This window comes from Rosa chinensis, chromosome 2 (genome assembly GCF_002994745.2).
Source record: "Rosa chinensis cultivar Old Blush chromosome 2, RchiOBHm-V2, whole genome shotgun sequence".
Lineage (NCBI taxonomy): Eukaryota > Viridiplantae > Streptophyta > Magnoliopsida > Rosales > Rosaceae > Rosa > Rosa chinensis.
Window position 1 is genome coordinate 21,242,406 of NC_037089.1, and position 17,210 is coordinate 21,259,615.

Below are 17,210 nucleotides of genomic sequence, written 5' to 3' on the forward strand. Positions count from 1 at the left end.
AGGATTCTCTCCAGAGCGTCTTTTTGACCTGAGCTTCCTAAGCTTTTAAAGAGATTGAGACATGTGGCAATAGTAAATCTAATGTTCCACAACTCATTTGATATGTTTCAATCTCTTTGAAGATGGTTTCTATCTCTTTTGAGTTTTGTCCTTTTCCCAATATATTATTATTTTCCTCTCTGAAACTCTGACCCCTTCTCATTTTCTTTTCTTTCTACTGTTCTTTCTCATTCTCTGCCGATCAGGTTGGCAATATGATGATGCAAAAGAGTTTGCCAATTAATACCAATAATTTATGAAATCTCATCATAATGATTAAGATCACTCCCCAAATCATCGCAAATACACACGATCAGAGAGAATGAACAAATAGCCACTCTTAGGGCACGTTTACTTACTTGGAAGGAAATGGAATGATTATGGGGTAAAAACATTCATGCGTTTACTAACACATAAAGGAATCGGAATGATTCCGGGTAAAAGAATTTTTGCGTTTACTAACACATGAAGGAATCAGAATGGATGTAGGTCCCACCTCCTTATCAAGAATCGATTCCTGAATACTCAGGAATTCGATTACAAATGGGGGAGATGGGTTTAGGAATCATTCCTCCGGAATCAATACCGATTCCTTTCTTCTCCCATTCCACTTGTCTCCGATTCATGATTATTTTCCATTCCAAGTAAGTAAACGTGTCATTAATCTGCAACTTGACTAATTTTTTTTTGGATTAATTTCAGTTTACCCCCCTGAGGTTTGGGGGTGTCATCATTTCACCCCCTGTACTTTCAATTTTGAATTTTTACCCCCTAAACTTTCCAATTTCTACTATTACGTCTAAATTGGACGTTAAGTTTGACTTTTGAGGGCTAAAATGGTCATTTCAACATAAAAAAATTAAAAAAAAAAATTATTATTATTATTATTTTTTCTTTCTGTTTTTTAGTTTTTTTTTTCTTCTGTTTCTTCATTTTTATTATTATTTTTTTATATTTTGTCTTCAACCTATACACCACAAGTTATAATAGATTTATAAAAACAAAAAAATACTCTAGTTAGTTGAAAGCCGCTCGCTGGTCTACGATATTTGTGACATATCTCCGATATAGTGAAGAATTTAGGATATATCCCTAATAAAGTGAAGAAATATCTGTAAAAAATAATTTTACACTTTATCTATAAATAAATATGTGTAAAAAACGATTTTACACAAATATTTCTTCACTTTATTGGGGATATACAGATATTTACAGATAAAGTGTAAAATCATTTTTTACAGATATTTCTTCACTTTATTAGGGATATATCATAAAATTCTTCAATTTATTGGAGATATATCACAAATATCGTAGACCAAAAATGATTTTACACAGATATTTCTTCACTTTATTGGGGATATATCCTAAAATTCTTCACTTTATCAGAGATATATCACAAATATCGTAGACCAAAAATGATTTTACACAGATATTTCTTCACTTTATTGGGGATATACAGATATTTATTTACAGATAAAGTGTAAAATTATTTTTTACAAATATTTCTTCACTTTATTGGGGATGTATCCTAAAATTCTTCACTTTATCAGAGATATATCACAAATATCGTAGACCAGTGAGCAGCTTTCAACCACCTAGAGTATTTTTTTTATTTTTATAAACCTATTATTACTTGTGGTGTATAGGTTGAAGACAAAAAAAAAAAAAAAAACTAAAAAACAGAAAAGAAAAAAAAATTATTTTTTATTAAAATTTTTTTTTTTATGTTGAAATGACCATTTTAGCCCTCAAAAGTCAAACTTAACTTCCAATTTGGACGGAATAGTAGAAATTGGACATGGCTGATTGAAATTGAAAAGTTTAGGGGGTAAAAATTAAAAATTGAAAGTAGAAGGGGTGAAATGATGACACCCCCAAACCTCAGCGATCATTCAAGTTTTGAAAGAAGGCCAAATTGATTGATGGATGTGGCTGATTCCGTCTATCTGAGAGAATTAATGGAACACCCATCCCTAAATTATGAATTTCAATCCCAAATTGAACATAAAAGATTGTTGGACCTTAAAATATCAAAACCATTGTGAGAGGAGAGGAATTGAAGTCAGCTAAGAAGAACGAAGCATTTCCGATAGAAACCTGGGAAATTAAGAAAACTGAGATGGAGAGAGAGAGTAGGCAAAACCGCAGCAGAAGAAGACCCATGAGTCATCCACAACGGACTTTGGATTTCAAAAATTTCTGGGTCATGCTTTTGTGGTGTTTATTGGAGGTTGTTCTTGACTTCTTGTCATTGGTCTTGCTCCTCAATCCCTCCAAATCAAACACAAGCCAAGCCATATTGATACTGTGTATGGTTATTCATATAGAAGAAGAAGAACCGAGTGAAAAAGAAGAAGAACTGGAGAGAGAGAGAGAGACGCACATGAAGGAAGAGAAGAAATAGGGGACAGAAAAAATAAAAATATTAACATTGTAGACCATTAGATTCATTATAGCCACGTATCGAAATCTAGTGAAAAGCTCAGGTAGGTTAGGAGGGAAAGAAGCTCAAGAGAGGATTCACTCCCTAAAATTAATTGACTAATAGGTTTCAAAGCAGTTCTTTCTCGGCCTCTTGGCTAAGATCAAGTGTAGTAACTGTTCTTATTAGTGTAATATCTTATATGTGGATCAATAATCCACACGATATTAAATTAATATTTTGATGGGGATGACTTGCCACAATAGCTTGCTATTAGAGCAAGTTTACCCGTTGGGCTAATAGGTCAGGTTCACCAGGTCACTAGGTTAGTAAACTATTCACTGCTACTAGACATATGTTTCCACCTGTTGGGTTAGAGGTCACATGATCAGTTACTATTCATTGAATATTGTATTATTTTTTTAGGGTGATGTCATTCACACACATTTTTTCTCTATTCACACACTCTCTATATTAATTCAACTTTTTTTAAAAAATGACCTTAAATACCCTTCCTTATTTTCCCGTAGACACAGAAGACTTCAAAACTCTTTTCGATTCCCTCTTTTCTTTTTCATCAAAAACTTCTCTAGCATAGTTATTATATCTCTCTAATATGATGCTTTGAAGTTTAATCATGGTAGAACAAGAAACTTTAGACCCATCTTTTGAAAAAAAATTACATTTGATTTGCAATGGAGACATGAAAAAAAAAAGAGTTCAATGAGCATTCGAGCCCCTTGGAATCTATTATTCCTGATAAGATTCTAACTGAAATTATTTGGTGTATTTCAATCCATTGAGCAACTATAGAACTTTACAATAGCCTAATAATGATGGCCTTATGATTATAAACATGAATTGTTCTACTATATTATGCTAGTAGAACATAATTTGTCCCCACACGAAGATTGCAACTCATTGCATTCAATATTATGTAGAGCATCTCCAAATTTTGTGTACATCATCAACTGCAATGTGGAAGCTTGTCGCTGAAGCGGATAAAACGCTGATTATATATATATATATATATATATATATATACATATGATTAAATTCAATTTACCCCCTTGAGATTTGGGGGTAATTTTATGTTAGTCTCTATCCTCTCAATTTAATTAGTTTACCCCCCGACCTTGTCAATTTTCCTCAACCGTGTCCAATTTCTCAGATTCCGTCTAATTTGAATGTTAAGTCTAATAACGGGGCCCATTTTCTGGGCTAAAAGAGTCATTTAAAAAAAAATCCCAATACCATATTTGACCCCCTCTCTCTCTCTCTCTCTCTCTCTCTCTCTCTCTCTCTCTCTCTCTCTCTCTCTCTCTCTCTCTACTTCTTCTTCAAATAACCCCATTAGCCCTCAATCAACATTTAAGCACTAAGGCCAGTCTCCAACTTTAGATCTAAAACCAATGAACGGAACCACATCAAGTCACCAACAAAGACCCATTTGATTCCTCACAATTCACAAGCGGAACAAACCAGAATTGCTTTTTCTTAAATTTCACGTGTAAAAACAAACAATATTTGTAATACCCAGATCACAAAATCTTCAGAGAAATTTGAAACCAATCAGAATACTTGATCAGATAACCAATTAAGCAAAAAAATGAGAGAATCCAGCCAGAACAGAACACAATTACATGCTTAAGATACTTGTTCAATTTTACATTATGATTACAATAGAATTAGACCCAATAACTTAGAGATTAAGATTACATATCATAGAAACCCACGATTGCACAAAACCCATATGCACCAGTCAATAATTCCAAAGAATGCAACATTTTTCTTAGACAAAAAAAAAAAACTAGCCAAAACTTGAATCAAATTATGGAGCAAAAGAAGTGAATTTTTGATCAAAAGGCTGCTGTGTTATCCTATATAGATTCCCTCCCCTTTTCCCATACTTTCAACCATAGCGTTCACGGAAAAGACTCATCGCAATTGGAAAAACCCACAATAAGAAACCGGAGGTTTTTGCACAAATCATGAAAACAAAAACCCACCAAAACACAAACAGACTCACCTCAAACTTGTAATTTGCACACAACGAAATCGAAACACGATTCAGAGTTGGGAGAGTGGCTCCGGTGTTGACGGCGTTGTTGTTTTGACAAGAAGAGGAAGGCTTCACGATATAAGTAGGAGGAGACAGCCAACTCTGACGTCGATGCCAGTGAAGACCCACTTCTTGTTGGAAGACCCACTTGCGGTGACAACGACACAGGAGAGGAGGAGGAGGAGAAGAAGAAGGTGGAGATAGAGGAGAGATTGGATACTATTATCTAATTGGGTAAATTGCAACTGATGGAAACCCGAGACCATCAAGAAATCCAACATGTTGGATGGCATCGGCCGAAGGCCCAGCCCCGCTCGGTCCTCTAAGTACAGCTCGAACGTCCCCGAATCAATTCTAGGCCGCCATCACTGTGGTTCAAAATGGTTTCAAGACGACCCGATTTGAATACTTGAAATAGGTCGATTTGGGTAGTAGGAGTAGAGGTCATGGATTTTTTAGAGTCTATCGGAGCTTCGCCACCTGGTGGAGGTCGTAGAAGGGTTTTTGGGGAGCGGCGAGAGAGAGAGAGAGAGAGAGAGAGAGAGAGAGAGAGAGAGAGAGAGAGAGAGAGAGAGAGAGAGAGAGAGAGAGAGAGAGAGAGAGAGAGAGAGAGAGAGAGAGAGAGAGAGAGAGAGAGAAGATGAGTATTTTGTTGTGGTTATTTTTTTTTTGCCATTTTTGTCATGAAATGACCATTTTAGCCCTGAAAATGGGTCCCATCGTCAGGCTTAACGTTCGATTTAGATGGAATCTGAGAAATTGGACATGGTTGAGGAAAATTGACAAGCTCAGGGGGTAAACTGATTAAATTGAGAGGACATGGACTAACATGAAATTACCCCAAACCTCAGGGGGTAAACTGAATTTAATCCACACACACACACACACACATATATATTTATTTATTTATTTGAGGATGATACACCTGGATTAAGAGTCGTAAACAAACAAGCATTGAGTTTGGTACTTTGCAAAGTATGAGAACAAATTTTACAATTTGGATTCAACTGGGTGAAGGTGATTACCTGGGAAGCATATTCTTTGTCTAATAATACAGACCATTTCACTTAATAAACGTATTATTTTTTCTTCATTTATAGGTAAAAAAAATTTTGATTTATTGTATAATGACATTTGATTCATGATTGAATTGCCAAATAGAAAAAAGAAAGAAAAAAAAAACAGATTTATAAGGGAGGTAATTTATAAAAAAATTGAATTAAAGTAATAGAAAATTAGAAAATGTGTGAGAATAGCACCACCCTTTTTTTAGTATAAATGAGAAATATATGATGTAAATAAATAGTATTGATAAATATTTTGGAAATGCAACCAAAGATATTTTTTTAGGTAGACAAATTATATCTCCACTGACACTCTTTTTTTTTCCTTACACTCCACCTACAATTTTTTTGAAAATAGTGAAAAAATCCACCGACAAGTTTGGACAAACCAGATCACTCGCACACTATTTAATTTGATAGTTATTGTGAATGTAATCTTATCTAAATTTTTGCATAAGATTACGAAGAACGAAATGTTGACGCGTGTCCTTATCAAGTTATCATAATCTGTATGAAAAATGTCAATAAATAGACCTGATCTTTGCACTCCATACACACACAATCCGAGCTTAACAAACTTTCACCTTTTCTTATCTCTAGCATTACACATTGAGAACTTCTATTCATACCTCCAAAATTAGTATTTAGACCTCTCCACTTAATAGACTTCTAACTTACTTTTACAAATAACCAATATGCTAACTACACCTCCCTACTTTTTCTAAAGTGCCCCTCGTCCAATAAAATCAATAAAAGCCTTTTTTTTGTGTGGTTCTATTCATACCTTCAAAATCGGTAGTTGGACCTCCAATTTTTAAACATAACGTAGCATCTTTCAACTTCCATAAAAAGTGAAATAATAATAATAATAATAATAATTGAAATAGGGAAACAATGTAAGATGTAGAAAGCTTGGGAATAGAAGGCTACAGGAGACTATGAACATTATGATCATACATTTCAAATGCTGCACAAAGACTATGATAAGGCGATATATTTAGATTATAAAAATAACAGTATTCATTATAGTCTGCATCATTTTTTCTAGAACAAAATGAAAAACAAAAACTAAATAGGGAAACAATATAAGAAATAGAAAGCTTGGGAAAAGAGAAGTACATAAGGCTATGAACATTATGATCATACATTTCAAATGGTGCACAAAGACTATGGTCAGTCAATATAATCAGACTACAAGAACAAACAATAATCGTCATTGTTTGCAGTATTTTTCAACTTCCAGACAAGATGAAAGAAACTAAAATAGATAAACAATATAATAGGTAGAAGCTTGGGAAAAGAAGGGTTAATGAATAGGCACCTGAGCATTTACAACAAGAATAGAAGGGACATCTCCATCTACATTTACTATTAAACTTAACCAAAAAATAAAAAATAAAAAATCTGTCTCTCATTCGTGGTACAATCTAGAAATGTAAGATTGAGATTCGAAGGCAAAGGGGATTTACGTTGGGGGAGAAGGTTTTCTCCAAGTTGAAGACTACGTACTGTTCGTGGAGGTAAGAAAATATTCTCTCTCTCTCTCTCTCTCTCTCTCTCTCTCTCTCTCTCTCTCTCTCTCTCTCTCTCTCTCTCTCTCTCTCTCTCTCTCTCTCTTCCCTTCTTTTGTGTCCTTATTGGTTTTTTTTTTTTAAAGGGGTTTGGAACCCAGCTTAGCTGGGAATCTCAGCCCCACGTCCGATTCCATTTATTGAATTAAAAATTTGCAACGGAGGGGGACATAATACCTGAACCCCGTGCTACATTAGAAATATTACAAACATCCTTATAGAGAACATCCAGAATAATAACATGAGTCTCATTTAACCATACATCAGAAATATAATTAAAACTAACAAGGTGCGCTAACATGTTGGCTACACTGTTTGCTTCACAGAAGATGTGACTAACCTGACTTGAGTGAAAAGATGTCAAATATGACTTACAATCATCGATAATACACCCAATTTCAGATCTATCTTCTACCTCAAGCTGTAGAGCAGTGACAACAAGGGAACAATCGCTCTCAACATCAATAATGATCATGTCCTGATGGATCGCCAATAAGAGCCCAGCCCTACATGCTTCAGCCTCCATATGTAAAGCAGATGAAGCATGTGGGAAATATCGAGCCAGAGATGACAAACACATACCATTTTCATCACGTATCACAACTCCCACTCCACCATCTCCATAATCAGCTCGGTAACTCCCATCCACATTCACTTTCAGACGCCCACTAGGAGGGTTCTACCATTTGGTCTTTTCCCTTCTACCTTTCGCATTTCCATGCACATGAAGTTGCTGATATTCCTCAAGAAATTTACCAGCCCATTGAGCAACATTAGATGCACAGAAGAAATTCCCGTTCCATAAGACATTATTTCTTTCAGACTATATGACCTAGAGTGTCATGAAAAAAAACACAACGTTGGTTACCATCCAATTTGCCAACCCTATATCTCACCCCTCTACGTAACAGATTTTTTCCATGCATGATACTACACCATGCATACGAGGCCCCCTTTGTCACTGCAGCATCCAGAAAGTCACACTGCGGGAAATAACTAGCTTTGTACAACCTAGCGATCAATGAATCCGGTGACTGAAGAATTCTCCAACCTTGCTTCGCGAGCAAAACTTGGTTGAAATGAACCATGTTTCAAAATCCAAGACCGCCTTCTGTTTTGGGAACACACAATCTCTCCCAAGCCAACCAATGGATTTTTTTTCTCATCAATCTTGTCCCCCCACCAAAACCTAGCCATAAGCCGGTGCATCTCAGAACAAAGGTGTGTTAGGGAGTTCAAAACAGCTCATTACATAAGTCGGAATGGATTGCACCACTGCCTTTAACATAACTTTCTTACCAGCGGCGCTCAAGGTCTTTTCTCTCCATCCCTGTGTTCTTTTCTGGACTCGTTCAGTAAGGAAGCTAAAAGCCTCAGTTTGGAATAGCTCAACTCAGTGGGTAATCCTAGGTATTTGTCATGTTTATCAACCCGTACCACCTCCAAAGCTGCAGCAAGGTCATCTTGTTTGTCCCGTTTCACATTTTTGCTAAAAGACACACTGCTCTTTTGGTAATTGATGAGTTGGCCAAAAGCTCTTTCATAGGACTCAAAGATCTCCTTAAGCACATAACATTCCTCTAATTTTGACTTGAAGAAGATAAAAGAATCATCAGCAAAGAAGAGATGAGAGATTGTAGGCGCACCTGAGCATATTTGAACCCCATGCAAAGAGCTAGACTCCTCAGATCGAATAATCATTCTGGATAATGCTTCTGCACACAACAGGAATACGTATGGGGATATTGAATCTCCTTGCCTGAGTCCCCTCGTAGGTACAATATGGCCTCTTGGATCACAATTTATAATAAAAGAGTAAGATACTATCTGTACACATCGCATAACCCAATCAATCCAAGTGGACTGAACCCTAGCTGTTTTAGAACCTGTTCCAAAAACACCCATTCTTCACGGTCATAGGCCTTGCTCATATCGAGCTTGAGAGCCCCATAGCTGACATGTCCTCTTCTATGCTTTTTTAGAGAGTGTAAGATCTCAAAAGCAACAAGAGAATTATCCGAAATTAATCGTCCGGACACAAACGCACTTTGATAAGGTGAAATAAGAGCTTACAATAGCGGCTTCAACCTGTTGGAGAGAACTTTCGAACCCAACTTATAAAGAACATTACACAAACTGATGGGAAGAAGTTGGTTCATGTATTCAACTTCCTTCACTTTCAGTACAAGGGTGACATTTGTATGGTTAATTTGCCTCATCAGCTCCTCCGAATTCAAGAAACACCTTATGGCCTCAGTTATATCGCTCCCAACAACATGCCAAAACTACTGATAAAAACACAATGTAAATCCATCAGGGCCAGGTGCCTTTCCCGGGTGCATTTGCTTGAGAGCTCGATAGACCTCTTCACTTGTAATAATACCTAAAAGCATCTTGTTCATCTCATCAGTAATATAAGGAGGCAGATAAGAAGCTACCTCAGCACAGCCCTGAGGCTAAGAAGTTATGAATAAGGAGTGAAAATAAGACAAGACAATCTCCTCAACCTCACCATCCTCCGTGCACCAAGTCCCAGAATCATTGAATAGCCCTTTCAACCTTTTTTTTTTTTTTGTCTGTTACTAGCCCTTTGGTGGAAAAAAGGGTATTCAGATCACCTTCCATTAACCAGAAAACCTTCGCTATTTGATTCCAAAAATCTAGTTCAAGCTTTAAAAGTTCATCCAGCGTTTTTTCAAGAGCAACCCTTGTGTCATTCGGTGGGGAAGAGAAAGAAGAGTCATAGAAAGTAGCCAACTGATCTCTAACCTCACTAACACTCTTACCCAAAGAACCAAACTTCACGTCGCTCTACTCTTGTAACACACGGCAGGTTTCATTGATTTTCCCACAAACCCTAGAAACAGCATCAGTCCCACCAGACCAACTACAGCCATTCTCAACAACTCTAGTGCATTCCTCATCTCGGAGCCCAAGTTCTTCGAAATGGAACCTCCTCTTCTGCTTCTTTTTCCTTCGTGGTCAACATTCCCGAACTTCCAACAAAATTGGAAGGTGGTCAGATTTATTAAGGGATTGGTGAATCACCCTAGAAACTGGGAACAAATCAAACCACCATTAGTAATAAGAAATCGATCAAGCCGGACCTTAATCCATTGACCACAACGCTTCCCTCTCCAAGTAAAGCTCGGACCTGTAAAGGATAACTCCTTGAGTGCTTATTGGTAATTTGACATGAGTTGACAAAGTCAACTATAACTTGGAAAAAGAGAGGTCCAAATGTCAATTTTAGAGGTGTGAATAGAACCTCCCTTACACATTTCCTCAATTTCCCTCATTTCAATGAATAGGTTGTGGGATCAAATTCAACAGTCTAGGGATGAAGATGATGAAGAGATGATGGCCACCAACACCATTGTGATCGCAGCAGTTGCTGAATCTACAAACCAAACTCAAAGGCGCAGTTTTCATCCTAGTCGTGCACCAAACAAGAAGAGACTTAGAGAAGAAAGGGGCAAAAATTTGATGGCCGATTACTTTGTCGAACGTCCAGTGTTCAAAGATTGGGAGTTCTGAACATGTTATAGGATGAGCCTCAATGTCTTCTAGCGTATATCTACTGACCTTTGCCAGTATGATCGATACTTGTTCAAAAATCGGATGCTGCCAAGAAAGTCAGACTACTTCCAAAGTAGAAGATGACATCTTCCTTGTGAATGCTTTCTTACGGTGCTGGGGCAGATTAATGTGATGAGTATTGTCGGATGGAGAAATCTACCTTCATCGTAGCCCATCAGTGGTTTACAAGAGGAATTATTAATATGTATTCAGTAGAATACCTCCGCGCTCCTAATGCGATCTATTTTAGACGACTTCTTGCCAAAGCTGAAAGAAGAGGTTTTCTAGGAATGATTGGGAGCATCAACTGCATGCATTGACAATGGAAGAATTGCCCTACTGGTTAGGCTGGAGAATATAGTGATCGAAAACATATCCCACTATCATCTTAAAAGCAGTCGCATCATACGACACCTGGATTTGGCATGCATTCTATGGAATACCTGGGGCATGCAATGACCTCAACGTCCTAGCAAAGTCCCAGTTGTTTGACAAGCTTACCGCCGGTAGAGCACCTCAGATCTAATTCCAAGTGAATAACAGAATTCACAATTTAGGCTACTATATCGCTGACGGTATTTATCCTCGGTAGGGGACTTTCTTGAAAATTGTTCCAAGGCCTACATGCCCCAAGGAAATCGAGTTTGCTAAGGCTCAAGAGGGGTATAGGAAGAATGTGGAAAGATGTTTCGGTATTTTACAGTCACGCTTTAGTATTGTTAGAGGAGCTGCTCATGGGTGGGATAAAAAGGACCTTCGATACATCATGTTGACTTGTGTTATATTACATAACATGATTGTCGAGGATGAATGACCTGAAGACAGCGATGATTGGTTGGAGTCCGATGAAGAAGAGGAGAACAATATGAAGCCCAGAATTTCTGTGGTATGGGAGGGACCCATCGATAATGACTTTGATCCTGTTGATAGAGATGGTCATATTATGAACGAATTCATGGATCGATACCAACAAATGAGATCTGAGTACACTCACTCAAACCTTCAGGAAGATCTCATTAAGCACTTTTAGGAAGTTAAAGGCAACATGCGTATCTAGATTTGTGTGTTTTTCATTATGTTTGTGTGCTTTTTATTATGTTTGTGTGTTTTTCATTTGTAAGTGTATTATTGCTTGAGGACTTCATTTCAATGCAATGTACCCACATATTCAAATAAATTTTTTTTTCATGACATTTATATTACATAATTGACAGACCAAGCATTGGAATAAGAACAATACAATTATTTAAAACACATAACTCTCTAATTTTCCTCATTCAATAGGAATCCAATTTGTGTTTGAGGGGTCATCATTAGGGTTGGGGATGGTGGATTCACCCGAAGAGAAAGGTAAAGGAACTCCACCGGTGAAAGGTGGTTGTGGGAAACCACCAGTGAATGGTGATTGTGGAAATCCAACGGTGAATGGTGGTTGTGAAAATCCACCAGTGAAAGGAGGTTGCGCATAGTATCCATCGGTGAAAGGAGGTTGTGGAAATCCACCAGTAAAAGGTGCTTGTGGATAATATCCACCAGTGAAAGGAGCTTGGAAGTTTGATCAACCGGTTGCATTTTCATCTTCTTTCTCCGCTATCTTTTTTTGCTTTCTTTGCCAATATTTCTTTTTAGTTGGCGTCATCTTACTTGTGTCCATCTCCATAATTTGCTCTTGAGTTTTTCTATTGGAACCTCCAAATTTACTCACTTGACCTCTATGCTTTTTACACCTCTTATCAAATTTTCAAATACTAAATTTACTCACTAAACCTCACTAAAGTTCCTCAAATAACCTCACTCATGTAATTTGCAAACAAATTATTATCTTTAAAATAAAAAATGTAGTCATTTCAATGATTTAATCACTTTATAAATCTTAACTAAATATACATTTCTTAATCAAACTTGAGTTTCAAAAATTAATGTCTAATCAATAAGAAAATGCCATGAACTATTATGTTTTTTTTAATAATTTTTTTCTCTATTTTAGCTGTGCAGAAAAAAAAATGAAGAAATCATTTGTTTTTATTCTCAAAAAAAAAAAAATCATTCATTTTTTAACATTTTTTTTTTGTATTTTTTGTACCACATGATTAATTCTTTAAATATTTTTAGTATTTTGTTGTTGTTGTTGTTGTTGCAAATATAATGGATTGACTTAGATTTAGGTCATAAATCATAAGAGGGTTTATTTTGTTTTCCCTCATCAATATGCGTTCAACATATATATCATACATTTTTATGTCACATGATCTTAATCATATTTTTAATTCTTATTAAATATATATATATATATATATATGAATGTTTTAATGAGTATGTAGTGAAATTGGAAAATGAAAATATATAAGGAAAATAATAAGGAATACAATCTAATATTATTGAATTAGAAAGTCTACATAAAATAAATATAATATTTTTTGGGTATAATTATTGTCCTTAATAGTCATTTTATAGTAGGTTATATATGTCATTTAATAATTCATAATAGAGTGAGATCAAGTGAGCAAATTTGGAGGTCCCAATAGAAACTCTATTTGCTCTTCCCTCTCTTCAATTTTAAATGCCTTGTTTCGCATATCAATTTGCAAGCGTATATAATCTTCTTGTTGTTGGTCATAAAGATGTCGAGCATATTCCTCATCACATTTCTCCTTGGCCGACAGTATTGATGTTTAGTTAATTGCTATAGTCTCCACATCGGATGTCAAAGGATTGGAATCATTAGATGGCTTCTTTCCTTTCCGGATAACTTCTTTCCTTTCCGGATAGCTTCTTTGGCAGCCTTATTTCCTTGAGGCCTCACCGAAGGTTCTGGGGTTACATCGGCATTTACCTCATCTACATCTATGTCTAAGTTGACATGAGAATCATGAATGGATTGTTGTGTGTGCATCTTTCCTCCCCTTGAGATTCCTCCCGTCGAAGAGGTATGGTTTGGAATGTCACTAAATTGTTGAAAGCCCAACACAATCTCGTAACATTCTAAACTATTGAAATCACCTTTTTTTTGGCCTTCCTTTCGCTTTGGTCATCGCAGCTCTCCACAAATCTTGTGCTTGACATTACTGTGTTATTTAAAAAAAAAAAATCAATTAGTACAAATTTAATAAAAATTACCTAGTATAATAATAAATAATAAATAATTACCTATTATAATAATCACCTATTATTGATTATTTTTTTATGATCGTTGGGCTGTTATTTTTTTTTTTTTATCAAAAGGGATGATTCAATCATTATCAAGAAAATTATATCAAGGAGTAAATAGTGGCCTCATCAAACCCCCCACAAGTCGGATGGGAAGAGTACCACACTCCATTTACACATACTCAACTACTTGACTCTTAAATTAAAATTGAATTAAGCCACTCCGGCACCATCCTCCACCAATAAGTAGGGAAATGTAGAGAAAGCGCGGTTCTTGCCATACAGTGGGCAACCTTATTACACTCTCTAGGGATATAACCCCAACTATAGGACTGAAACTGACTCAAAAGTACCTTTGATTCATCAACGAGCACTCCATCCGAGCTGAAGTCATCTTGGTTAGAGTTTAACGTTGTGAAGACATTTTGGGCATCACCTTCAATTTCCAGACACGTAAAACCTGCTTGAATACAAAAATGCAACCCATTGACAAGAGCTAGAAACTCACAAGTTAATAGACTTACAAAACCAACACCCGGAACAGCCAGCACTCCAATACAGTCACCATTCTCATCTTGACACACATGCAACACCCGTACCATAAATTCCTTGATCAAGCATAAGCGCGCCATCAAAATTCAACTTGATTATACCTCTCAAAGGCTTGGCCCACTGTTGCCTCTTTTCACTAGCCCCACCCATCACTCCATGCACGTCCACATTCCTCCCATGCATGGCCTCACCCATTAATTCATCTTTGATGCCTATATCCAAGTACCCCTCCCACCAACAACTTGCTTTCTCAATTAAGTTCTCTGCTCCTAGTGCACACGTACCATGCGCTCTACTATTTCTATTATGCCAAAGCTACCAAGTAATGATTCCAAACTATTCCAATTCATTTTCTTTAACCACAGCATCCACATGCATAAAGAGATCAAAGAAATCCCTCTCTCTCCACACCATACACACCTCTGCTAAGTAAGTGAGTTTCCACACTTTACGTGCCAATTGACACTCCCATAAAGCATGGATTACCGACTACTCCGCACACCCACACCCCACACATCTCCCATCAGCACACACTCTTCTTCTTCTTAACACACCTGCACAAGGTAGGATGCCCAAACAAGCTCTCCACAAGAATACCTTTATTTTATTAGGTAATTTCAAACCCCATAAGAGCTTCCAACCCTTTTGTGACCCATACCCCCTCCGAGGTTACTCCCAGATTCCAAACCCCCATCTCTTCTGAGTCTTTCTTAATTAGCAACCCAGTACCCCGACTTTACTGAAAATCGTCCATTCTTGTTGTAGTGCCAAATCATCCTATCCAGGCCACCATGTTTAGCTAGAGGAATAGATAGAATGGTCTTAGCTTCAAACTCAAGAAACTGACACCGAATAAGATCCACATTCCATTCACCATTAGAGGACAGAAGATCAGCAACTATAGGATTCCTGGGCAAGTTAATGGGGGAAACAACCTTAAAAGTAAAGGGTTGAGGTATCCACTTGTCTGATTTTAGCAAGATTTGAGTCCCATCACCCACTCTCCATCGCATACCAAGCTTTAGGATTTCTTTTCCCCAAACAAGACTCTTCCAAACAAGAGATGCACCTCTACCCAACCTAGCAGTCAACCATTCCGTCTCCGGAAAATATTTTGCTTTCAGTAATCAGCCAACCAAGGAATGAGGAGCATGCACAATGCACCAATAAGATTTAGCTAAAACCCAAACCACCATCCCATTTGCTACGACATAGATTCTCCCACTTACACCAATGCAGACCTTTTTTTTCCACCTCCCACCAAATTTTTTTTATCTTTGATTGAAAAGCTTTGTGCACACATTTAGGTAACCTGAAAATGCTCATAGTGTATGTAGGAATAGCTTGCGCCACAGCTTTAATCAAAGTCATCTCACCAGCTTTAGAAAGAAACTTACTTTGCCAACCCACAAGATGGTGATCCAATCTTTCATTTAAACTCTTAAACATCTCCTTCTTGTTTCTTCCAGCGAGGGTTGGTAGGCCCAAATTCCTTTCATGAAATGGCACCGTTTGAACCCCCAACACTTGCTAAAATTCCAATTTCACACTAGTACTCACACCTGGTCCAAAGGCAACAGCTGATTTGTCGAAATTAATTTTTTGACCTGCCGCCGACTCATAAAGAAGAAGAATTTGTTTTAAATTGGTCACTTCCTACATCTCCGCGTTAGCAAAAACAAGACTATCATCTGCAAATAGTAAGTGTGAAATTGAAGGTGCGTTACTACTGGCCTGTACTCCATGGATGAACCCCATCATATCAGCATGGGAGAATAAGCTCGACAACCCTTCAGAGCACAAAAGAAAGAGGTATGGAGACAAAGGGTCTCCCTGTCTCAACCCCCGCGTTGGTCTAAAAAAGCCAGTAGACTGTCCTTCCCAAAGAACTGAGAAGGAAGTGGAACACACACACCGCAAGATCAACTGCACCCACTTCTCTGCAAATCCCAACTTCAACATCATCTTTTCAAGAAAAAGTCACTCCACTCTATCGTATGCCTTACTAATATCCAATTTCAACACTAAATTTTCCATACTATTTCCACCTCTCCTCCTGATAGTGTGAACAGACTCAAAAGCTGCAATAACATTATCATGAATGTGCCTACCAGGAACGAAGGCACTCTGAGTAGGCAAGATTACCTGATCAAGAAAACCCTTCAACCTGTTCACTATAGCTATTGAAATCAATTTATACAACACCGTACACAACTTATTGGTTGAAAATCGAATGTCCGTTGCGGTTCAGGAATCTTGGGGATTAGAGTGATCAGGGTATGATTTGCATCACCCAACTCCTTACCGTCATTCAACACTCCCAAGAAAAAATCACAAACCTCATCTCCAATGATGTCCCAGTACTGTTTATAAAAGAGTGCAGGGAGGCCATCAAAACCTGGTGACTTCTGCGGCGCCATCTGCTTAAGTGCTCTTTCGATATCTGCCTTTTCAAAAGGTGCTAGCAATTTTTGATTCATTGAGTCACTAACTTTCCTTTGAACCTTGTCCAGAATCAACTCTTGGTGAATACAACCCTCTGACATAAAAAGTGAGGAATAAAACTCCACAAATAGCTTCTTAATTTCACCACTCTCCTGCACCCATACATCCTCCGCATTAAACAAACCATGCACCCGATTTCTACTTCCCCGATTCCTCACAAAATTATGAAAGAACTTTGTGTTATTGTCCCCTTGTTTCAACCAATTAATGCAGGCCTCTGCCTCCATAATTCCTCTTCATGCCTTTCGAGCTTGTCAAGCTCCTTCATT

General features: G+C 37.3%; 1 non-coding gene across 1 annotated transcript; it reads left to right on the forward strand.

The window, feature by feature from the left end:
* The first annotated feature begins 2,598 nt into the window (after positions 1-2,598).
* On the forward strand, positions 2,599-2,785 carry LOC112191045. Its single transcript, XR_002932761.1, has one exon. It is a non-coding gene; the product is annotated as a U2 spliceosomal RNA (small nuclear RNA).
* Positions 2,786-17,210: the final 14,425 nt, after the last annotated feature.